This window comes from Myotis daubentonii, chromosome 17 (assembly GCF_963259705.1).
Source record: "Myotis daubentonii chromosome 17, mMyoDau2.1, whole genome shotgun sequence".
NCBI classification, from domain to species: Eukaryota; Metazoa; Chordata; class Mammalia; order Chiroptera; family Vespertilionidae; genus Myotis; species Myotis daubentonii.
Genome location: NC_081856.1, coordinates 24,955,605 through 24,981,802, shown reverse-complemented (window position 1 = coordinate 24,981,802; position 26,198 = coordinate 24,955,605).

The window sequence follows — 26,198 nt, the reverse complement described above, 5'->3', positions numbered from 1 at the left end:
GCAGGGGAGGGTGGGGGTGAGGGGGAGAGATCAACCAAAGGACTTGTATGCATGCATATAAGCATGAGCGATGCATGTGGACAACAGGGGGTGAGGGTGAGGGCAGGATTGGGGGGATGAGGGGACAAGGAAACATTTGTAATATCTTATTCAATAAAGGGAAAAAATAAAATAAATAAATAAATAAAAATTGTGATGAAATATACATAGCATAAAATTTACCCCCTTAGCCATTTTTAAGTATACAGTTCGGCTGGGCATTAAGTACATTCAGATTGTTGTGCAACCATCACCACCATCTCCAGAATGCTCTTCATCTTGCAGACTGAAACTCTGTACCCATTAAACACTAACTCTCCTTTCCCGTCTCTCTTCACCCAATGGCAACCACCATTCTACTTTTTGGTTCTCTGAGTGACTATTCTAAGTAGCCTTAAAGGTGGAATTATACAATATTCATTCTTTTGTGACTGGCTTATTTCACTTAGCATAATGCCCTAAAGGTTCATCTATGTTGTAGCATGTATTAGGATTCCCTTCCTTTTTTAAGGCTGAATATGGTGACTGCATTTTATTCATTCATTTGTCAATGGACATTTGGGTTGCTTTAACTTTTAACTATTAGGACTAATGCTGCTATAAACATAGGTGTACAATTATCTCTTCAAATTTCTGCTATTAATTCTTTGGGGTATGTAATGAGAAGTAGAATTGCTGGATAACATGGTACTTTCATTTTCAATTTTGGGGGTAACTATCATACTATTTTCCATAGAATCCATACAATTTTTCATTCTCTCTCATCATTGGTGTTTCTACCTCTCTCTCTCCCTCTCCCTTTCTCTCTGAAATCAATACAAATATATATTTTTCAAAAAAGAAAGTACGTATAACATTTTTATGGTTACCTACACTGGGTCATTTGTAAACATTTCATTATATTTTATTTAATATGTTGTTTTTATCAGCATAATTAAGGAGATTCAATAAAATAAAATATTTATTGTTGATATTTCTTTTCTGGCCCTTATAATTATTTGTGCTATTTCAAGATTATTACTGAAAATACTTTTGTCACATAGAGATGTGAGAAGGAACCCCCACACTAGCTATGTCTCTACCTTCCCTGTCCATCGCCCTGTCCTTGTCAGAGCAGCAGTGGAGGCTGTGATGTGGCCTGTGTAGAGGCGTCCTTGTCACAGAAGAGTATCCTGGGTAACAAGTGTCCAAAGATCCCCCAGTGAATGAACTTGGGCATGATTAAAATCATTCTTTTAGCAGAATAATGTTTTCAGTGAGTTCAAATACAAGGGCCCGAGGCAGAAGAAAGAGCCTTAGGAAGCAGCTTTAACACACATGCCCTCTATGTCACAGTGGCCTTCCCTAAGTGGCGCACATGGAATTGCCTTTATGAGGAGCGTTTCTCGCATGACCCATGGGTTAAGCTGCACAAGGTGTGCCCAGTCCTGAACTGCCACTCTGGAAAGATCAGCAGGACCTAGCGCAAACGCTGTCTCTCAGACCAACCAGAAAGGAAGAGGAGGCTTCCAGGGCAGCCGCCGACTGTTTGGAAGGAGACCTGAGTCTGGCTGTACCTTCCTGGTGGAGGCTGTGGCCGTTGTTAAATGTTGAGCTCAGGTTGCCAGAGTCAACGTTCCTCATCCTTTCCGTTGGCTTTGGGGGTGAAAACTTAATGTTTCCTTAAACCCAGAGCTGCCAGAGGCCCCCATCCAAACTGGTCACTACCCTTTCTGGCCCACAGAAACCTTTCCTGCAAGCGTCTGAATTGCCCTTTCCTTTCGGAACAAAATGTACTTTCTGCCTCTGGTTTCTCTCCGAACTCCTAAGGTGGGTGGGTAAAATCCATGCATCACTTCATTAAGACTGGATACCTTCTGATTATATCAGGTTCTCTGGAACCCACTCCATTGTTTAATTTTAAAATATGTTTTGTTTGTTTTTTTTTGTTTTTTGAGAGACAGAGAGAAAAAGCAAGAGGGAGGGAGAGGGAGAGAAATACTGATCAGCTGCCTCCTGTAAACCCCCTCCCCCACCCCTCAACTGGGGATCCATCCCCCAACCTGGGCATGTGCTCTGACTGGGAATTGAACCAGCAATCTTTTGGCGCATGGGGTGATGCTCAACCGATTGAGCCACACCAGCCAGGGCTCCATTGTTTAATTTTAGACTGAAATGCACCATGCAACAGAAAAGTGCAGAAATGCCAAGTGAATAACCTGAAGAATTCTCATAAAGGGAATCTACCCAGGTAACGAACACCAGATCAAGAAAGAGAACATGACTACCATCCTACCAGATCCCTTCGGCCCCTTCTAGTCACCACTCCCCAGCAAGGGTAACCACTATCCTGAGTTCCACGGCACAGAGAACATGATAGCGACCTCCCAGAGTATTATGAAGACGGAGACACTCTGTGCTAAATGCCTCAGGCAGTGGTGGCACATAGTACGCTCTCCATAGGAGCAGTCATTGTAGTGGGAGAGAGAGCCAGGTGTTGTCATGGAAAGAAAAAGGACTGGGATCCAGCAAACCCGGGCTCGAATCCTTGTTCCGCCCACGGGGAGACAAACGATTAAAATTCTGTCTCTGCGCTTCCATAGCTATAAAACGATATAATCGTATTCCCTAGCTTAGAGGAGTATTAACAAAATTAAATGAAAATCAGCGCATTTCCTAGTCAATCGTATGCTCAGAGAAAGCTAATCCTGCATTTGTACAGCACACATATTTAGATGCCAGTCACCACATCCTGCCCGAGGCTTATCATTATTGAGAGCACAGACAGCTTGGCTAATTTCACTGCTACCTACAGCGACAGCAAGAAAGGGAGAAGGAACACTTGGCCTCTGAATCAGATTTCTGTTTTCTCTTCTTTATACATCAGTACTGCTTTGCAGGGGAAGCGGGGAAACATCACTTAAAACTGTAGAGTTTAGTCTCCTGAGGAACCAAAAGAAATATCTTTAAATATTTAAACATTTAAACATTTCTTAATTTTTTGAAATTTTAGCAAAGAACATGTATTACTTTTATTATATGAAAAACAAAGAAGTTAAAATAATATCTACTTTTTCTAAAATTGAAAGCATATAAATGAAATACTATACAGTAAACCCTTGATTTTGTGGACCTCGATGTAATGGACTTCAGATTTAAGGAACAAAATTTCCTATTCCCGTGTCCTATGGGAAAATTAACACCCTGATAAATGGTTTTAACCAAGATTTGCTTACACTTAAATTATCAGGTTATTTTATGTTATTAATTCGCTGTTATTTTTAACAAATTTGAGCGAATAAGCCATATATTGGAAAAAACACTGTAGTAATTTTGCCGACATAAATAAATATTACATATCTACAACTATAGTCTACATACTTAAATCCAAGAGTCACCACTCCTAAACAATATTCAGGGAATTATTAGCATGTGGTCACACCGCGTGGTGAGCGGTCATTGGTTCTTCTGTCATGTGGTGTGACCTTCTGCCGCTGTTTTAACTAGCACAGGCCGCTGTCCCCTCCTGCAACAAGCCACGTCCTCGCCACGTGCATCTGTTTACTTACGGTGACTTACTGAATACTAGACCAGTCTAAACTTAAAATTACAGTAATACATATAGAAAACTTTATGTGAAATTAAGCTTCTCTGTGAAATTAAACTTTTCATGCATACTTAACTTTATAGAAGTAAAAACAAGTAAATTAACTAATTTGTCCATTTTTTAACATATTCAGAAAACATACTTTATTATATAATAGACTTTTGGCTTTTAATGAACACTCCGTCGCCCGAATTAATCCAATCTATTGATATTGTACTGTATTTTTTCATCACCCTGTCTACAATGTCAATGTTTAGGTTTCCATCAAGCCAGTGGGTAACCTAACTCTGCAGTCTCCTGACTGGGCCTATGCAAGTTTGAAGATCTTCATCGCAGAAAGCAGGTGCTATTTTAAAGGAACATGGTCCACATGAGAGTAAGGGGAGCCTAAAATTATCATGAAGTCCTTTGGGGAGACAATGGCAAGGCCATTTGGAAATATTCTGTCATTTCTGGTAGCAAAACAACTTTAAGTCGTGTTAGCCTTGTACAATAGTTTATGAGGCTTGTGCTGTAGGTGCTCCCTAGAAAGTACTTGACTTCTACATGTAAATTAATTAAGTAATAAATGGGAAATACAGCCTCCCCACTGTCTGTGTCTCTGAATGCCCCTGGTAGTGAGAGAATGTGCCAGCCATTCATCACAACCAGCAAGAGAGGGCACGTCAATCGGACCGAATAGTTCATTTTCATGCTATGAAATGCTGTTCAATGCCATGGCCACATTTAATGGCCCAAAGTACAAAAGGAAACAAGCCATCCCCTTAAAAACTAGGAAGCACTGAAGAATGAAGCTGGGACCAGACTGTGTGGAATGTGCTTTGAACACACTTCTGGGCTCTCAAACAAGCCAGGCTTGGTTCATGGAGCTCTAGCCAGCTTCCAAGCACAATTTTCTGCAGAATTATTTGTGCTGAAGTAGTGTCCTATTTTTTTTAAGAGAAGCATTGAATAAAAATATCCCAAGCATTTTGTTCTAAAGCACAGCAAATACTAGTATTTTTCTCTTAAAAATAGCCATTGCTTCCTTAGGTGGGTAATAATTCAACAATTAAAATGGGCTTGAGTTGGCTGATTCTTTTTTTCCTGAAGAGAGCGTACATGATATTAAAAGCATGTAATACTAACATCTATTGGCTTCATAGCTGCCACATACACAATCACAAGACCTCACCATGACCCTCTCCCTACTGAAATAGGCTCCATTCATTTCTTCAAGAGCTCGGACAGGTTCCTTCCAAGGACCCACACGCCAACCAGGTGGCATTATCTTTCTTATTGTCTTCTCTTTCTTCCGACACCACTTGTCCTTGTCTGCATAAAGCCATCGGAAAAGCCTTGTCTCCATCATGGCACATAATGAAAATGTCACTGTCCATGCCAAGAAGGCAGTTTCTGGAAGTCCCTAACATGTGCAGGCCTTTTGTTCACAGGGCCAGTTGCAAAGCTAGGGGAAGTGGTTTTGCCTGTCTTGTAACGCTACTCTTGACACTCACAACGTGCCCCTGAATAGTTCTGTTAGGGCCTAGCCTTCACTTCTTGCCCAGAATACTACCATGTTTCTCATGAAAGTTGCTTTCCAACATCCACAGTCATGGTTTCTCAAACAAAATCTGCAGAATAGTGGCCAGAATGTCCCCTTCGTATTCTATCACTCTCAACTAAGCCCTCTCCCTCCCTTACCAATTACACATGTTCCCGCGTGTATATCTATAGATCCAAGATACTGGGTTGGGGAAAGAGGAGGTTGGAGGAGACATGGGAGGAGGAGGAGGATGTTTATATAGATCGTATCTCTGTCTCAGCTCAGCCAGGCTAAAAGTCCCAGGTTGAATATTAAGGAATATTGGCTTTACCCACACTCAAAGATGAAAGAGCCCATTGTTAGAATCATTCATCACACATGACATTTGCCCTCTAGCTGAAACAATACATTGCAGAGTTCAGAGCTGTTGACCAGAAATTAGGAAATTTGGATTCCTGTCCTAGCTCTGTCGCTTGCCAGCCTGTGTCCATGGGCACGCATGAGGCAAAACACTTTGTCTTATCGGAGCTCTACCCACACAGCCTAACAACAGTTCAGTTAATATTTTTAGCTCAAATTCCTTTGAACTATCTTAGCCCCCATCCCTGAAGTTGAAATGATAACAGCTACCTTATCTGCCAATGGGGCTGTAAAACTAAAGATATATGTGGACCTGCTCCTTTCCCTTCTGAGGCAAAACACAATCCTGGTGAATCTGATGAACAGGATCCCGCTACTGTGTCTCCTCACCCAGGAAGAGAGCCAGGGCCCAGCTTTTCAAATCCTTCCTGGAGAGTACTCCGCTACTCCTTCAGAGGCTGTTTCATGATCAGAATACATGAGCTCCTCCTCCTCAAAGCAACCTGCTTTTATTCAAGCACTAGCATTCAAGAAGTTTTAATGTGTTTGTTTTTTCTCAAAGATCTTCTACTATTTTTCACTATGGAACAGCTAGTGCCACAACATTAAACAGACCACGGGTGCCTGATAATGCAACCGCAGGACAATGGACGCTGCACCCACCTGGGCTCTCAAATGACTATAAAGAGCTGAGCTGGCCAACCCTCACTGGACATGTAGCAAGAGCAAGAAACAGACTTTTGTTACATTCAGCCACTGGAACTTTAGGGCTAATTTGCAATCTCTTTGTAACCCAGGTGATCCTAAGCAATTCAGGCTAATGATAAAAATCTACTTTTGTTGGGTCTTAAAATCATTTTTAACTATTGCATGATTTAAGAGCATATTAAGAAACAGTGGCCACATTCTAGAGTCTTGACCCCACCAGACTCCAGCCACACCCTGATAACTAACTTGTTGTGTAGCCTTGGTCAACTCGTTATGTTGCATCGGCCTCGCTCTCTTTTAATAAATGAGGGGAAGGGACTAGATTAGCCTTAAAGGGCTTTTAGGACCAGCATTCCATAAATGAACTTCTGGTTGCTTGTGGAACCTACCTACTACCTATAACTTTCTTTTTCTGGGACTATGCTTTCTTAAACTATTTTTTTCAAATACTATTAGGTTACTTAAAAATCCTGTATTTGTATGGGAATAGTTCTACCATATGTAGCAAGGTGTGTGTGTGTGTGTGTGTGTGTGTGTGTGTGTGTGTGTATGTGTGTGTGTTTTAACCATGCAATAAACACTTCCACCATTTAAGTAGTTAATGCACAAAAATTTTAACTCTACAGAATCTATAATTAAATGTATTCTTGGTGAGTGAACTAACAAAGCGGTAATTATAGTCAGAAGAGTAAAGTGCTCTAAAAAGATAGAGAATTGAAAAATAATAAAATTAAGTTATCATCAAAGCAAATTGAACCAAGGCTGTTGGGCAATTTCCCATATGATAGGGAAGGAATCTTTTTCAATCCACGAGGTCCAGTTCTGGCTTTTGATTCTTTTGCAATGGAGCTTTCAGAGGGCTTTAGAGCAATTGTGTGACAAGAAAAGATCATGCACAATTGTGTCTGCAAGGAGTATGGGGGAGCCCGGCTTTTTGTTTTGATATGAATTCAGTTTTCAGTCTCTGGCTTTGGAGCTGAGGTACTGGCACTGACTCCGGTTTTTCCTCTAACATTTGCCTTGGCTGTAGGGCTAAGCTACAACTGCATCAATTAACATCTCAGGCTTTGCCCAGTCCATTTCCTGCTTGTCGCCTAACATTTTCCTTGAATCATTTTCAAATTCTCTTTTCTGAACAAACCTGTACTTATCCCATGACTGGGCACTGACATAATCAAGTCATGTTTGTTCATTCATTTTTACTGCTTAGACCTGTGTTTGGAAAATGAATGCCTGTACCACTTTTTTTTAAATCCTCACCAATAGCCTCTGGTGTGCAGGTGTCATTAGAGGTTAAAAGTAGGCCATGAAAAAAAAAAAAAAAAAAGCAGATGTAAAGAAGAAAAAAGCAGCCCTAACCGGTTTGGCTCAGTGGATAGAGCGTCGGCCTGCGGACTGAAGGGTCCTGGGTTCGATTCCACTCAAGGGCATGTACCTTGGTTGCGGGCACATCCCCAGTAGGGGGTGTGCAGGAGGCAGCTGATCGATGTTTCTCTCTCATCAATGTTTCTAACTCTCTATCTCTCTCCCTTCCTCTCTGTAAAAAAAAAAAAAGAAGAAGAAAAAAGCAGGATGTCTTTGGCTTCAAGAATCTATTTTTCAGTATCCTCTTTCTCTGGCCTTTTAAGCAAGCTTTTCCTCTCTGGCTTCTCTCTAAATGCTTCCAGTTCCCCAGTCAAATAAGTGTATTATATTCTTTTTCCCATTCCAGTATTTATTGCTTCAAGATTCTTCAAATGAATTATTTTTCTAACCTCAGAAGTACATCTTATGGCAAATAAACACTTTAAAAGATGTTCAACATCATTAGCATTCAGGGAAATGCCAGTTAAAGCACAAGGAGAAATTACTGCACACTCGTCAGTATGGCTGAAATGAAGAATCCTGACAACACCCAACGCTGGCACAGATGCAGAGAAACTGAATCACTCACATGTTTTCGGTGGGAATATAAAACAGTACAGCCACTCTGGAAAATAGTCTGACAGTTTCTAATAAAACTAAACACGTAATTACTATGGGACCCAGTAATTTCACTTGTGGGCATCTATCCCAGAGAAATGAATACTTATGTTCACACAGAAACCTGTACACAAATGTTCTCAGCAGCTTTATCATGATAGCCCAAAACTAGAAAGAAGCCCCACCAGCGTGGCTCAGTGGTTGAGTATCAACCTATGAACCAGGAGGTCACGGTTCGATTCCCAGTCAGGGAACATGCCCAGTTGTGGGTTCGATCCCCAGTGGGGGAAGGAGGGAGTTGCTGGAGGTAGCCAATCAATGGCTTTCTCTCATCATTGATGTTTCTATCTTTCTCTCCCTCTGAAATCAATAAAAATATATTTTAAAGAAAAGTAAAACTAGAAACAAGCCAGAGGTCCTTCTTAAAGTGAATAGTCGAACAATTTGTGATACAAATAGTTAGTAGGGAAAACCATTGACTCTTCATTTTGTCTTTCTTATTAAGACCTTTAATCTATCTGGACTTATCCTTTTTAAAGTCAGAAAGAGATTTATTTTATTTGCCCTAGTGACTATTCTCAGTACCACCTACTGAAAAATTCACCACTTCCCCAGTGTTTTGAGGGTCTGCTTTTGTCATATATCAAATTCCCCATAGATACATTTCTAAGCTATCCATCATGTTCCCTGGATCTTTATTATATTTTTGCACCTTCCCTTGAGGATTTTATTATCACAGCTTTATAGTGTATATTGCTGGTTTATTGGTGTGTTTCACCTCTTTGCTCTTCTTGTTCATAGCTATGTGAGCTGTTCATGCATATTTAACATCCCATACACATTCCAGGACATATCTGTCAAGTTCTATAACAAATCTTGCCAGAAGTCTTATTGAAATTGCATTGAATTTGTATATTAACTCTGAAAAATTACACAAATACTGCTGAGTTGTCTTATCCATGAACAAAGTAAAATTTAATATAATCAAATGTTTGTATCCTTTAATAATGTTTTAAATATGTCCTGTAAAGTACTTATTCATCACTTGTTAGCTAAAGTCTTAAAGACATTATATTATTAGTTGATTTTGTAAATAATATCTTATTTTCTGTTATATTACTTAAGTAGTTTTTACAGTATAGAAAAATACTGTTGATTTGATACATTTGTCTTGAGAATAGTAGCTTATTGAATTTTTACTAGTTTCATTATTTGTTTGTTAATTCCATCACTCTTTAGTGTAGATAATCATATAATCTGCTAATGGTGGCATTTGATCAAATTGATCACATTATGACATTTCCAAATCTTACACATCTGGTGTGGTTTTCCTGTCACACAGCATTAACATCCCCTCAAGCACGTTTATCAGTCACAGGAACATAAAACATCATTGTCATACCCTAAGCTTAATAAAGCTGTCTCTCTAGCTTCTCCTCAGTCTGATGCTGCTTTGTCTGGGGGTACAGCCCTCTACCAGGAAGGAACCCATTGGCCCTCAAATCCACTCATTGCTCTTTTCCTGCTAAGTGAGCCATTTATTACCAATGAAAGAACCTCTATGGTTGCATATCCTTGTGCCCATATCAGATTGTTCCCAACTAGGTCTAGTCAAAAACACTGGCAGGAGATAGAACACATGGAAAAGAGGGAGCCAGGCATTTCTTCACTTTTCTCATGACTTCAAGAGATCGCTTCTCTCCTTTGGCTCCTACTCAACAGTCCTGCTGTGATTCCCACTCTGCCAGGTGGCCTCAGCTCTTGGGCTCTGGTAACACCATGTCCTCCCTGTGACCCCTAGTGTTGGGGTACCAGTGCCATCTTTCCCCTGTGATCCCTAGTGTTGGGGTAACAATGTCATCTCCTCGATGTGACTCCAAGTGTTGAGGTACTAGTGACTTTCTACTGCAGATCTCTTCACTGTCTGTGCTTGGCATTCCACCTATTATTTCTGTATCAAATTCCCTGCATTAAATTTTTTTTTCTGTAAATACTCAAGTTCCTTTTCTGTTTTTCTGGTTAGACCCTCAGGAAGCTGGTTAAAAGTTAGAGTATTTATAGGGCTGATAAATTTTCTATGGCTACTTTTCTGAGTGTTTTAACAATAATAAACAGGTATCAGTTTATCAAATATTTCTTCTGCATTATTGAAATAATCATATGTGTTTTCTCCTTTAATCTATCAGTGTAGACATTATTATGATAATTTTTCTGCTATTGAATCATCAAACCATTGGTTACTTACTATTTCAGTTAAAATGATTGGAATCCGTCTGCTACCACTGATGACCTAGGTTACGTCATACTGCTTGGACAAGGCTGCCATGAACAGCCCAGCAGACTTGCGTTATCATCCTCTGCAGTCAAATCCAGCCTGCAGAGGCTTCTCCAAATATCCTTAACCTTCACTGTTCCCCACCCTAGCCCCACCAGTGAACAGAAGTCTATTGAGAAGCAAGCTTCCTTTTGTGATGGCCCAAGTCCCTGTGGGTCACAATCATGAATGTTCCTAAAATTCATACACAATCAGTTCTTGTAAATTGTTATAGGCAGCATTGTGTCCTCCCAAAATATATATGTTAAGGTCCTAAGCCCCAGGAATTCAAAACGTGACTATATTTGTAGATAGGGTCTTTAAAGAGGTAACTAAGCTAAAATGAGGTCATTAGGGTGGACCCTAATCCACTATGACTAGTAAGTATCGTTATGAAAGGATGAAAGTCATAGGACATAGTCATATACAAGAGGGAAGATCATATGAAGGCACAGAGAGAAGGTAGCCAATCTATAAGCAAAAAGAGAGGTCCCAGAAGAAACCAACCCTGCTAACACCTTGAGAGCAGATGTCTATCCTCCAGAACTCTGAGAAAATAGTTTCTCATGCCCAGTTTTAGGCACCCAGCCTTTGGTACCTTGTTACTGCGGCACTAGCAGACCAATACAGAAGTAGATGACAGGAAAACTGTATTTGTTGAGGTTGGGTGAACCTGGACATGGTGCTACACCCACAGGACAGTTTATGCATTCACTTTCCTTTATCCACACATGTACATAAAACATATTTATTATCAAGGAAAAGCAAATCTACTTAAAAATCATTTCCAATGAGTAAATGATCACTATCATATGCATTTAGAGAAACGAATATGAAAGAAATAGTAGCAATAATAATAATACTGTAGCTGAAAATATTAATAATAATAGAATAAAATACTGAGCATGTGCAATTAGTCAAACATTGCACTTAAGATTTACCAGCATTGTTTCACTTTTCACCCTCAGAACCTAAGTGATTCTCATGAGCTCCATTTAACAGATGGGAAAATGGAAGCTCAGAGAGTAATGCAGTAAATGGCAAAAGCAGATTTTTACCTGAAAGTGCAACTTCAAATTGCATTCTCTTTCTATTACAGCATATCTATAATAATAAAAGCATAATATGCTAATTAGACTGGACAGCCGAATGACCTTCTGGACGACCTTCCAGACAACCTTCCGGACAAAGCTGGGGCTGCGAGGGCCGAGGCAAGCCACCCGGTTGCGAGGGCTGAGCCCCTTGCACAAATTTCATGCATTGGGCCTCTAGTATATATATAATAATTCTATTTCAGTCAAATTTTATCAGGAAGAATAAATGCAAGCGTGATTTCATTTAACACTACTGATAAAATTGGAAATGATTTTAAAACTTGCCCTAAGAGGAAAGTAAACCTATAATCAGCACAAGATAAATCATCTTTATCTTTCACAGAAATAACTATAATCAAAGCTGTTCTCATATCTTCGTGATGCTGACCTCCTTTTTAATGGCTTGTATTTCAAACTTGAGCTCAGGCAAAAATAGTAGACAGAATGGAATGTGAACAAATCTGCACTCGCCAGACAGTTCTCAGATACTAGTTTTAACAATTTTATATTCCAAAAGGATAATTTGCTTTACCCACATTAAAAAGTACATGAAAAAAAGTTTTAACTCAAAAATTTGAAAACATTATTCAGCTTTAAGTGAATGTAAAAACTTTAAATCTCTATAGAACTAAAGAAATATTCTATTTGGAAAAAATTGAAGCATACTTTAAATATACTATCCATATTAATATGTTTGGGGGGGGGGGTGTTTTTACCTAGAATTTTTTTCATGTATTCTTTATTTTAGATGATCTGTTCAATTTAAGAGGATAATAGGAATCGTTTTGTATTAATTTTATCAAGCAGTATTTTGCTTTTACTTTTCATATTTTATCCAAATTCACCTAATGTAAAAGAGCTGTGGCTCACTTTCCTATCATTAAGAATTGTGACTGAACTCCAGCCAGATGATCAGGTTGGAGTGTCATCCTGTATACCAAAAGGTTGCGGGTTCAATTCCTCATCAGGGCACATACCTAGGTTGAGGGTGCAATTCTCAGTCAGGGTGTATATGAGAGGCAGCTAATAGATGTTTCTCTCTCACATATCTCTCTCTCTCTTTCTCTCTCCCTCCCTCTCACTCTGAAATTAATAAACATATCTTTGGGTGAAGATTAAAAAAAGGAATTGTGACAGAAATCTTCATTAAAGTACCATTTACTATTTGCCATGTAAATATAACATTCAGCTCTAGGGAAAGAGGAATAAAGGCCGCCATAACTTAATGAATGGGTTTCACAAGGCAGATAAAATTAAACATCTGAGAGAATAATACATTTTAATTACATTAATAAAGATTTTCTCTTTGAACAAGGATGAGTTGATGTTTTATAGGTGAGGTCTGGTCTGAAAAGAATTTCTTGTCTGCCCCCCTGACCCCCCCCACCCAACCACCAGCCCTCCAACATCACTATTGCCTGGGATTTTAATACTATATTATTAGGTGGTGGAGTGTTTTTTTTGTTTTGTTTCCCAGATAAATGTCATGACTTGAGAATCTGAAATCAAGATGTAATTAAGTCATAATAGTTTTTAAGAAACTATGGAGAGATTTAAAATTGAGGGAACAAGCTTCTATTTTCTTACACATACAGCTTCTTTGAAGGGCTTCCTGGTGAATGGCTGTTTTGGCTAATGCTGTCAGTATTTCTCCAAGAGGATCATATTCACATGGTGTGCAGAAGATAAGTTCTTTTCTCACCCTCATTGTACAGATGAAAAATTTGAAGCATAATTTCCTGTCTAAATCATCTGATTCATGAGTGGAGGGGTATATTAGTTATCTACTGCTCCATAACAAATTACCTTAAAATTTAGTCTGAAGCAACAAAAATGTATTATCTCATGGTTTTTGAGGGTCAGGAATTCAGGAGTGTCTTACTGAGTGAATGTGGCTGACTAGCTCTTCTCCCACCCCCACAGAGTGAGCGATCCACCAGCGTGAACTAGGAGAAAGGCCCAGGGCTCTTTATGGCCTAGTTTCTTAGGGGACACACCTTCACTTCGGCCACATTCTACTCACTGGGAGTGCATCTTGAAGTACTCAAAGGGCGAGGAAGTTGGATTCATCTTTTGAAAAAGAAAGGAGGGTACATATTTAAGAATTTGTGGACATATTTAAAACCACTACCCAGAAAATTTGTCTTAACCTATTATTGCTGTGTTGAGGTATGCATCATTTTAGTACAGGGAACATATCTTAAGTAAATAGCTCAATGAATGTATGTACACATACATAACACATGGATCAAAGTGTGGAACATTCCCTGCACAGGAGACTAAAAAATAAAAGTACCATTTTTAACTATAATTTTACCTTTTAATGACTACTATTTTTAACTACTGTTATCTGACATCTGTCATCATAAATTAGTTTTGCTGAATCTTAAAATTCAGATAAATGAAATCATACAGCATATACTTTTTTGGTGCCTGCCTTCTTTCACTGAAAATTGTCTATGAAATTAATCCATTTTATTTCTGTGGTTGTAGTTTATTCTTTTTCATTGCTCTGTTGCATTCCATTTTAAAAACACAACACAACTTTATATGTCTATTCCACTTTTGATGGATATTTGGGTTCTTTACCTATTCTCTTCTATGAATATTCTTTTTTATGTCATTTGGTGGACAAATGCACTAATTTCTATTTGGTAAATAACTAAGATAAGAATTGTTGGAACATAATGCAGGTTTATGTTTAGCTTTAGTAGATAATGAGAGGTTTCCAAAATATCTATACTAATTTTCACTCCCACTAGCAGTGAGTGAAAATTACAGTTGTTTATATCCTGGTTAACGATTGGTGTTGTCTATTCCTAAGATTTTAATCTTGCTGGTGGATAAGCATATTTTTAACTTGCATTTCCCTGTTTATACATTAAGTACCTTTTCATATGCATAGAGGCCATTTGGAGATCTTCTTTTGTAAAGTGTCTGTTCCTGTCATTTGCCCACTTGTTTTCACTATAATGCCTTCCTCACATTAATTTATAAGTATTCTTTATTTATTTTTAGTTGTTGTTAATCCTTACCCGAGGATATTTTTTCCATTGATTTTAGAGAGAGTGGAAGAGAGAGGGAAAGACAGCGAGAAACACTGATGTGAGGGAAAACATTTATCGGTTGCCTTCTGCTCGCACTCTGACCAGGCCCCGGGCTGGGGAGGAGCCTGCAACCAAGGTATGTGGCCTTGATCAGAATCGAACCCGGGACCCTTGGATCTGAAGGTCAACACTCTATCCACGAAGCCAAACCAGCTAGGGCTATAAGCATTCTTTATGTATTGAAGTATGAGTATGATGTAAATGTATTACAAGCATCTTCCCCAAGACTTTAACTTGCCTTTTCACTCATTTCCAAGTGTCATTTAATGAACATAAATTCTTAATTTTAACAAATCCTATTTTTCAGATTTTAGAGCTTATGTATTTTTATAACCTATATAACTGGATACATAAAAAATATCCAGTTTAGGAAAAATGAAAGCTAATACCTTTTGCCTTCTAGAAAAGTCATCTGAAATATAATTTCCACACTCAGTTCTTTGGAAGAAAGAGTATGGTTTTTAAGAAAAAGGAGCCAATTATTTTTCAGTTAAAACATAAATGTCCAAGGAAAGATAAAGTGAATATAGGAGAAAATCTCACATATATCTGAGAGAATATGGGTACAAATACAGTTTTAGGGATGTAGATTGACCCCTGTCAGAGATGGGGTGGTAGGCCCTACTGGCAGTTTTTGGCTTGTAGCTTAGCAGGATTGAAACTTAGGTAAATAAGGACTGTGTTAGTCTTGTCTACCTATTTGTCTTGAACTCCTAGCAATGTCTGTGTTTTTTTTTAAGAAGTGCTAAAAATATGTGTTTAATGAAGCAATAGAAATGAGCCATTACTCAAAATGGAATGTGCCTTCCCAGCAAAAATGTGTTCTTTAACTGGGAAAATGTGTTTTGCTGAGTAAGGTGGAAATTTAAAGGGAGAAGTAATGAGAAGACATTTCAGTGAAATGCATACTAAAACTGCTCTTACACATAAATCAATAGACAGAATAGAGAACCCAAAAATAAACCCTATGTATATCATCAATTAACCTATGATGAATATACAATGGGGAAAAGACAGTCTCATCAATAAACATATTGGAAAAACTGGACAGCTACACACACAAAATAAAATTGGACCACTCTTTCACCCTATACAAAAACAACTTAAAATGAAGTAAAAGTGTGAACGAAAGACCTAAGACCATAAAACTACTAGGAGAAAGGCAGTAAACTCCTTGACATTGGTTTGGGCCATGACTTTTTTTTTTTTATTTAACAGCAAAACCAAAGGCAAAAAAAGTAAAAGCAAACATCTTAAACTAAAAGGGTCTGCACAGCAAAGGAAACCATCATCAAAATGAAAGAACAACTGATGGAAAGGGAGGATATATTTGCAAATCATATCTGATAAGGGTTAGTATCCAAAATATATAAAGAGCTCATACAATTCAATAGCAATAAATAAATAAATAACCTCCCCACAATTCAATTTAAAAATGGGCAGAAGATCTAAATACACCTTTTCCAAAGAAGACATACAAATGGCCAACAGGCACATGAAAAGGCACTTAAGGTCACTAATCCTCAGGGAAATGTAAATTAAAACCACAATGAGATATCACCTCACACTTGTTAGAATGCTTATTATCAAAAAGACAATAAATAACGTATTGGTGAGGACGTGGAGAAAAGGAAATTTGTGCACTGCCGGTAGGAATGTAAATTAGTGCAGCCATTGTGTAAAACAGTATGGGGTTTCCTTCAAAAGTTAAAAGTAGAACTATCACATGATCCAGCAATTCCACTTTTGGGTATTTATCCAGAGGAAATGAAGACACTAACTCAAAAAAATATCTGCACCACTCCCATATCCATTGCAGCATTATTTACAATCGCCAAGACATGGGAATAACTTAAGTGTCCATTAGTGGATGAAAGAGTAAAAAAATTGTGATATACATACCCAGTAGAATATTATTCAGCCATAGAAAGAAGGAAATTATGCCATTTACAACAACATTTATGGACCTGAGAACATTATGCTAACTGAAATAAGTCAGAAAGATACTCATAGATACAGAAAACAGATGGTTTATTTGCCAGAGATGGGAAATGGGAGTGGGAAAAATGGGTGAAGAGGGTCAAAAGGTATAAACTTGCAGTTATAAAATAATTAAGTCCTGGAAATGTAATGTAGAACATGGTGACTATACTTAATAATACTGAAAGTTGTTAAGAGAATAGATCTTAAAAATTCTCATCACAAGAAAAAAAATTGCAACTATATGTGGTGATGGATGTTAACTAGACTTATTATGGTGATAATTTCACAGTATATACATTATCTTGTACACCTGAAACTAATATAATGTTAGATGTCAATTACATCTCAATATAAAAATAAAATAAAGTAGCCAAGACCGGTTTGGCTCAGTGGATAGAGCATCGGCCTGCGGACTAAAAGGTCCCGGGTTCGATTCCGGTCAAGGGCATGTACCTGGGTTGTGGGCACTTCCCCAGTGGGGGATGTGCAGGAGGCAGCTAGTCGATGTTTCTAACTCTCTATCTCTCTCTCTTCCTCTCTGTAAAAAATCAATAAAATATATTAAAAAATAAAAACGGCAGGTTTCGAATGTGCACTTCACATGAAAGGCTTACTCTTTAAAAAAAATAAAATAAAATAAAAAAATAAAATAAAATAAAGTAAAACTACTCCTATAGACAGAATAATGGCTTCCCAACAATATATATGACCTAATCCTCAGAACTTTGAATATGTTACTTTACATGAAAAAAGGATCCTTGTTAATGTGATTAAATTAGGATTTTTGAGATAAAATTGTCATGGATTATCCACAAAGGCCCAATCTATAATAATAAAAGTGTAATATGCTAATTAGACCAGACAGCCAAATGACCTTCCAGACATCCTTCCAGACGACCTTCCAGATGAAGCCAGGGCTGCCACTGTGGCTGCAAGGGCCGAGCCCCTTGCATAAATTTCATGCATCAGGCCTCTAGTGTGATCATAAGAATCCTTATAAAAGGGAGAGAAGAAAGCCAAAAGCAGAAATAGAAGATGTGACCATTGAAGCTGAGAGAAGCAAGGAACAGATTCTATTCTCGAAGATTCCAGAAGATACCAGCTCTGCCAACATCTTGATTTTAGCCCAGGGAGAATGATTTTGGACTTCTCAAGAACTATAACATAATAAATTTGTGATGCTTTAAGCCACTATGTTTATGATAAGTTGTTACAACAGCAATAGGAAACTAGTACAATCACAGTGAAAGGTCATTGCATATCAACCAGATGGGCAAAAATTAAATAGAATGACAGTGCTTGTGTGGCCAAGAGTATGACACAATGAGAATTCTCAAACACTAATCATAGAAGTGCAAAAGGGTGCAACCACTTTGGGAAAGAATTTGCCATTAGCTAGTAAAGTGAAAGTCTCCATATACCCTCCAACCCAACAATGATCTCTCTACACATGTTTTCTGAAGAAAATCTTGCACAGGTACACCAGGAATACACGTGAACTTCACAGCAGCACTGTTTGTAATACTCAATTACTGAAAACATCCAAATCCCCACTAAGAGTTGATTGAAGAGAAGTGATGTGATAGGTTGCAGAGTGGGAAACCATACAGCAGAGGAAATATGTGCACTCGAGTTAGGTGAATTGTTCTAGTTGCATATCCCAAACAGCTGGCTGTGGAAAGACACATATAAGATTCCATTTAGATAAAGTTTGGAGCAGACAAGGCTAAATAAATAGGAATATATAACCATGTGTTAAAAAATAAATGAAAGCAAGGAAATGGGTAGTGTAAGCTTCAGAACAGTAGGTCTAGAGCAGGCAGGGCAAGGAAGAACCTCAAAGAGACAGACTTGGTATTATACTTCTTGAGCTGGGAAGCAGGTATTCCTTTTTTAAAAAAAAAAAAATTCTTTATATACACATTTGTTATATGTATTCTTTTGTATGTATGACATATTTCAAAATATAAAAGAGCTATTCTCTAATATCTTTTGTTTATTTTTTATAATGTCCTCAACTAAGTTTTTGCACACCTTTTGTTAGATTTGCTTTTATGTTCCTTTTTTTGGCTATTATAAATGGTAGTTTTTTAAAGTTGTGTTTGTTGCCAGTTTGTTAAAATGCAACTGACTTTTGTATATTGTTCTCCCATCTGGGAACATTGTGAAACTCCCTCATACTAATAATTTTTTATAGATTAATCGGTATTTTTATGTAGATAATCATGTCATCTGTAGACAGTGACAATTTGTTTCTTTCCTTCTTCATAGCTATTTTTCTTGTCTTATTACAATGATTAAAAGTTTCAGAGCAGTGACTAATTTACAGAGTGATAGGGGCTGTCCTCAACTTTTTGCTGATTTTAAAATCTCATTACTGAGAATGATGTTACTATAGGTTTTATAGATATTCTCCATCAGGTTTTAAAAGTCCTCTTCCACTCCTGCTTTGCAAAATATTTATAACCTGCTGAGTTGACTATAATTTTTTTGCTTTAATCACTTAATAGAGTAAATTATACTCATAAATTAGTCAGATTTGAAAGTAATCTTTATAGTATCCATACTTACATCTCATTTTTAATGGTAAATTTTAACGGAGAGATATGTTGAGATCTCTAGATCTCTATATATAAAACAGACAAAATCAGTCTGTAAGAAAAAAATTAAAAATTGATGGGACGTATCTTTACAGATTTATTGTGTTCTTCCCAAAGGTACAGGGTCTAAGATAATATAAAATCATATCAATTTTATTGCCTTGAAAACTATTGCTATGGTTATAGAAATAGTAAGATTGCATTTGAAAAATATCTGGTGGTATCCTTAGAAATGCTAACTGACGGTTCATTCAGTTCTTGTCCTTAACTTATAAGTAAGGTCTTGACAGGACTGCCAAAGTACCTCTCTAGGTTTGGGGTTCACATGTTGTAGTAGATATTTTGACAGGACGGGAAAAAGAAATCTGCCATGTTTTTCTCTTGATTTCACATACTATACAACAGCAATGCGATGCACTTCCCCGTCTGTTGGCTGCACACACACTTGTACTCATCTCCGTTTTTCTCTTGCATCTTTCCCTAATGTATCACAAGGAAGAATGGCTTATGCTTTCTTCGCCTAAATTTGTATAATGAGGTTCTACGAAGCTGAGAAAGAAGAAAACTAATAGACATAGTGGGCGAAAATAACCTCTCACATCTACATGTGAGAAACTCAGCTTTAAAGTGCTGGAAGGATTTACCCAAATGCATTAACAGTGGGTAGGAGCAGATCCCACTGTTCATGGGAGTTCTTGTCAGAGCTGAGACTTCCCGTCCAGGGCTCTGTGGTGCCTGAGGACTAAGCCAGCCTTGATGAGGAGGTCCCAGGTAGGCTGTTCTTAGAACGTGACCTTCATTCCTCTTGACAGGTCAAACATCCTAATCTCTTCAGTGGGAACCAAAATGGAGTATATTGCAGTAAACCCTTATTTACCAAGCTTTCCCCATAGCAAAGTGTCACCAGTCGTGGATTGACTAAAAGGCTTTAATGAAAACATAAATAAAAGGTGGACAGATGGCAGGGGAGTTTTCCTGAGAGGTTTCCAAAGGCCATATTCTTTAGAAGAACTGGGACTTCCCTTGGAGCAAAGCAGTGGGTTACTAGGCTCTAGACTCGAGAGAATAAATAAAATTGTCTGATGTTCATTTTTCATGCTCAGTAAAATATTGATGGAGTACCACTGTCAGAATCTATTAGGTAAACTGTAGAGTATGCTTTAAATTACAGTCCTTTATATTTCCAGACACACATAAAAAAATCATCTTTCAAAATGTTCCAGAGTAATAGGTGTGAGAAAAATATACTGAGATCTGGTTTATACATTTGATAATAAAACCATCAATATTGTATTTAAAGAAACCTTTGTTTGTTACAAAATCTAGCGAAGAGCAATGAACCATCTGACTGTCCTTACATATGTACTAAATATTTATTTTTCTCTCCATTTAATTTCAAAAAGATCATTTGTTTCAACAGTTTTACAAGCCATTAGTAAGCATTTAAACATTTTACTTCCAGCAGTTGTAAACATGTGCTTTGCCAGTTTAAGCCCTATAGTAATAGGAGAATAACTCAAACCTAACATACATTTATTCACCGACTATATAAAGAATATTCTTTGGGGATTATAGTAGATAGTATGTTTTTATGTGCAGGGGCAACATTTTTTACAGCGGCAGTATAAAAACACTGGAGAAAGCATTTGGTCTTTTTTTTTTTTTTTTTTTTTTCACGTACAGTGTTCCCTCCAGAGCAGACCTTTCTTTAAAATGTTCTTATTACTTACTGAGGACACAGAAAAGGCAGCCAGACATAGCTTTCAGTAGGTAATTAAGGGTTCTGGTCTCTTTCAATTTCTTGTAGTTTCCTAATGACACGAAAACAAAGCACACAGAAAGAGTTAGGAGGAATCATATCCATCTTCACTTAATACGACATTTGAATTACTTTTGTAAGCTTTAATTAGATTCGTCTTTTAAAATACTTTTATTTTAGAACAATTTTAAATTCATAGGAAATTTGCAAAGATATTACAGAGTTCCCATACACCTCGCCCCCCCCCCCCGCCCCGCGGCATTTTCCCTATTATTAACATCTTATGTTAGTATGGGACATGTGTTACAATAATAAACCAATATGGTAAACTATTATGATACTAAAATTCATACTTTGTTTGGGTTTCCTTAGCTTTTACCTAATGATCTTTTTCTTGTCTAGGATCCCATTTAGGATACCACATCCTGTCTTCTTAGGCTCCTCTTGGCTGTGATAGTGTCTCAGACTTTCCTTGTTTTTGATGATTCTGATGGTTTTGAGGTGTACTGGTCAGATATTTTGCAGAATGTTCCTCAATTTCAATTTATATGAGGTTTATCTCATTATTAGACTGGGTTGTATATTTGGGGGAGGAAAATCACAGATATAAAGTACCATTTTTATCACATCATATCAAGGGTCCATACCATCAACATGATTTCATCACATGATGGTGACTTGACCATGTGGCTGAGGTAGTTGATCAGGTTCATCACTGTCAAGTTATTCTAGTTTCTCCCCTTTCCATACTGTACTCTTCAGAAGTATGTCATGCGAAGTGTAGCCCACATTGCAGGAGTAGGGAGTTATACTTGACTTCCCTGAGAGCAAAGCATCTGCAAAAATTATTTTGAATTCTTCTGCATAGGCAATTTGTTTATTCTTCCCCATCTATTTATTTACTCTTTTACTCATATTAAATGAATCATGGAGAGGGAGGGAGAAAGAGATGAGTTGCTTCTCATACACTATCCCCCCCACACACAAAGAAAACTGGGGACTGAACCCAAAACCTAAGTGGCCAGGGCATGGATATTTATTTTAAATTGTGAGTTATAATGCAATATTACTTTATTTTCTTGTTCAAATTGTTTCTATGTTAAGCAACCAGCGTGCTTTCATTTGACTCATGTTCCTTTGACATACAACTGTCATTATGAGTGTATTTTGTTGTTTGTTTGTTTTTAGCACAGTCTTACTTTCTGGCACTCTAAGATGCTCCAGGATCATCTCATTTCTGTCCTGCCTCAGTCCTAGAATCAGCCATTTCTCCACACAGCCCTAATTCCTTTTATTACAGAATGGTATTATAAATCAAGATCTGAGCTCTAGGAATGCTTGTTGCTACTGGGGTATCATTTATTTTAAGACCCCTCAGCTAACAGAACAGGATATATAAACTGTGTCTATACAATTATCAGTATGTCTTATATGTAACCACCTACATCTATATAACCATCTATATCTATGTTAAGCAAACCATGAGTTCCTACTGATGTCTCCAACTTTTATCCATTGAACCGTTGATAATTCTAGCCTTCCCTTCTTATAGACAGTAACCTCCCACTCAAACAGAGAACCATCCATCATCTACTTATTCAATTACTCAATTCTAGTACAAATGTATAGCAAAATCATAACTGTTAACCCATAACCCCATAGGAAACACCTGTATCAACTAGAATGCAGTACTTATGTACAGTTTCTTGTGCCTGAGTCTTACAGATTCCACTCATTTCTGATGTTACTTAGGTCAGCACCTGCCTTCCCTCAACCCTCAACTGGCTTTATTATTTAAAGAGAAAGGAAAGAAGAAATAATCAACTGATAAACTTTGAAACTTTGGTATTTCCACTTGCAAATTAGAAAATTGAAGCAGCAAGGAAAAACTCATCATGTCAATCACTGTTTTAATATTTTATGTAAAAATAAAAAATATTTTAGAACAAGAAATAGGTAGGCTCTGGAAGGCAACATTTTCTTATTTTTCAAAATGAAATGTAGAACATAACAGTTCAAGGTATTGATTTTATTTAAGCTTAACTACCCAGCTGTCAATAGGCCAGCTACATAAACAAAAGCAGAGTATAGGGAAAGAGATGAGAAGGGATCCTTATGCTAGAAGCATTTTGGCAAGACTCCTTAAGACAGAGAGCACAGCTGTGTGCTTTATCTTTTAAATTCAATGTAGTCTCATATTCAAATAGATTCTTTTAACATGCTTTTGACTTGGTAATAAGACTGAAATAATAGCTTAAGACCTCTTTAAGTTATCAAACTTTAAATAATCAACTTAAAATTTTTTTTTAAGTTCAAGTCTCAAACTAACCTAAATATTGGAGCACAGTGTTGATTAGAAATGAAGGTTCTTTTTATTGAAAAATAAAGGCAGATAATTGTAGACTAATTCTACCTCTTTAATTACTGGGCACCTGCCTCAGGCTCTATAGCATTTACTTTAAATAGTGCTTTCTCCAAATTAATTTTTCTTCCTTCTTAGTTGTATGGCATCTAATGACCTGACAGCCTATTTTGAATAAAGATGTTACTTGGTCAAATAAGCATTTATAATTTTTTTGCTTTATTCAAAACTGATTCCATGTTTGTGATTTAGCCATATTAAAATTTCCTCCCCCTGAGAACCAAAGACCATAAAATATATTTCATAAACCACATGGATATAACCTTTTCTAAGTAATTCTTCCTATATCTATAATACTGGATTATCACACACAAGGGCAGACATAATGCCTATTCATTTCAAGGACCCTGGGAAGAAAAATTCACTTGAAGTCCAAGAAACAACTTATCTGCTGAGATGGACTTCCCATGATCAACGAAGGTCCAAAATTTTATAAAGAGTCTAGTGGTCATTTGCCAACAGAGGCACCTCACATACTCTGTGTACCAGGAAGAACCTCAGATTGAGGTTTCCACACTGGACCCCACTTGCTTATGCGTCTTAGTCAATCACTGCAGGAAAACTCTGGTTTCCTCTATCTACTAATGGATTGAGACCTGCCATGTCCAAGCTCAACTACACAAACTGTATCTTTACTTGCATCTATACCCACCAATCAGAACTGCACGATTTAGACTAATCAAAACTGCACATGAAACAACCAAAATCTGAACTGTGGGCAGGAAAGTTCTCTATAAAAGGTGACCCCCTCCTCTATCTTGGAAGAGTACCATTTTAGTTGCTACTTGAATCTGTGTCTCCTGGGAGGCAGTTCTTTTTATTCAAATAAATGCTTTTATTATAACAGTTCTAAAATTAATTTTGATTTACAATATCTTAACTTTCTGCAGTGCCATAAATCAGAATTTAAAGTGGTAACCCTATTGCACAAACCTGAGACTTTCCATCCCACTTGTAAGGAAGTTCTGGCCATGATTGCCTATTCTACATGACCTGGCTCCTGATCACTTCTCTGCCTTTCTCCCACTCTGCCTCTCCCTACTTCAACCAGCCATTGGGACCTCCATGCAGGGCTTCTTAGGAGTGAAACCCAATCCTGCCCATGGGCCTTTGAATGTATTGATTCTTTTGACTGCACCTCCTTGCTCCTAGAGTTCTGCATGGCTCACCCTCTTACTCACTACAGTTAAGTCTGCTCAAAAGTCCTCTCCTCAGGAAGGACTATCCTCAAACAGAGGCCCCATCCCTCTCTATCCCTTTCTGCTTTATTTCCTTCCACAAGTATCACTATCTCATAAGGCATTATGTACTTATGTGCATTTTTACTTTCTACCACTGGAAGGTTAACTCCATAGGACAAGAAGTGTATCCTTTTTGCTCACTGCTGGAGCCCTAGCATCTAGAACACTAGATGACCCATGGTAGATCTCAATAAATGGATTAATTAATGAATAAAACACTGTTAGAAAGAGATTCTACTAGAGCCCAAACTCCAAATCACAACCTCTGCTTAGACCCCAGAGGACATGCTATTGGGGGAAAGAGCTAAAACCCTACCTTGAAAAGCTGGGTTGAATGGTTTCCATTTAAACTTTTTTGAGGAGGGGGCAGTAAAACTCTTCTTTCACACACACACACACACACACACACACACACACACACACACCACAAATACACACACACCACAAATACACACACACCACAAATACACACACACCACAAATACACACACACACCCCACAAATATTTAAGATGTAGAAAATAGGTTAAAAAGAAGCCGCATTGGTCCAACCAAGGGTTGGGAGCCCAGAATGCTGCTCTTCCTCCCCAAAGGTGACCTCGAAGGCACTTCTGTGTTGGGGAGCACAAGAGACTTGGTTGGAAAGTTGTAAGGAGGACATTCTGATAAAAGGGAAGTGTGTGGAAGGCTGCCTGCCCTCTTCATCGGAATTCCGACTTAGGGGAGTGTTGAAGGCGGCACCCCTAATTACTCCTTGACCTTTCCAAACAAGCCTGTGCATGTGCAGCCACCGCCCCCCCCCCACCCCCGCCTGGTGTTTACTGGAATCCTTATGCTTAATCCCTGGATGCCCTTGCCTAGAGAACAATGTAAACACATGTGTCCTCCCAAGATTACTCACCCTACTGCTTGTATCTTGTATCTAAAGATAAAAATTCCAATAAAAGCCTAACAAGGCAAGCAATCAAGGCTGCCTGGCTGCTATCAGTCAGGCCGTCCCTTAGCCCTCTCCCCCACAGTGTAACTGTGTCTGAGTAATCTGTTCATCCATCGTTCAGGGGCTGCTGGTCAGCCCCAGGACTTCTCCATGACCTTCAGAGTCCCAGGATGCGCATTGGCCTCTCCCAGCTTCTGCCTGCTGAGCTGGGATTCTGTACATTGTGTTCTGAAAACAATCTGCTCTCAACCACAGCAATTCTGGTAGTTCACACTCTCTTATTCTCGAGCAGCTGACCTGAAGCATACTGAGATTTCACAGAGGAAGTGAAGACAGTACTTTACTTCATCAAGCACCTCAAGTGTAGAATGTTGAATATTACCCTTTTCTCAAGAAGATACACTGACTAGAGCACGTGTGCCTCTTAATAAGAATGCAATTATTTTTACTAAGACTTATATATGTTCTAAATTTATTTGCACTTGAGATAGGAATTCTCTACATTTAACAAGGCCTCAGGATGCAATTGATAGAGAGCACTTACAGCAGCGATGTTTAAATA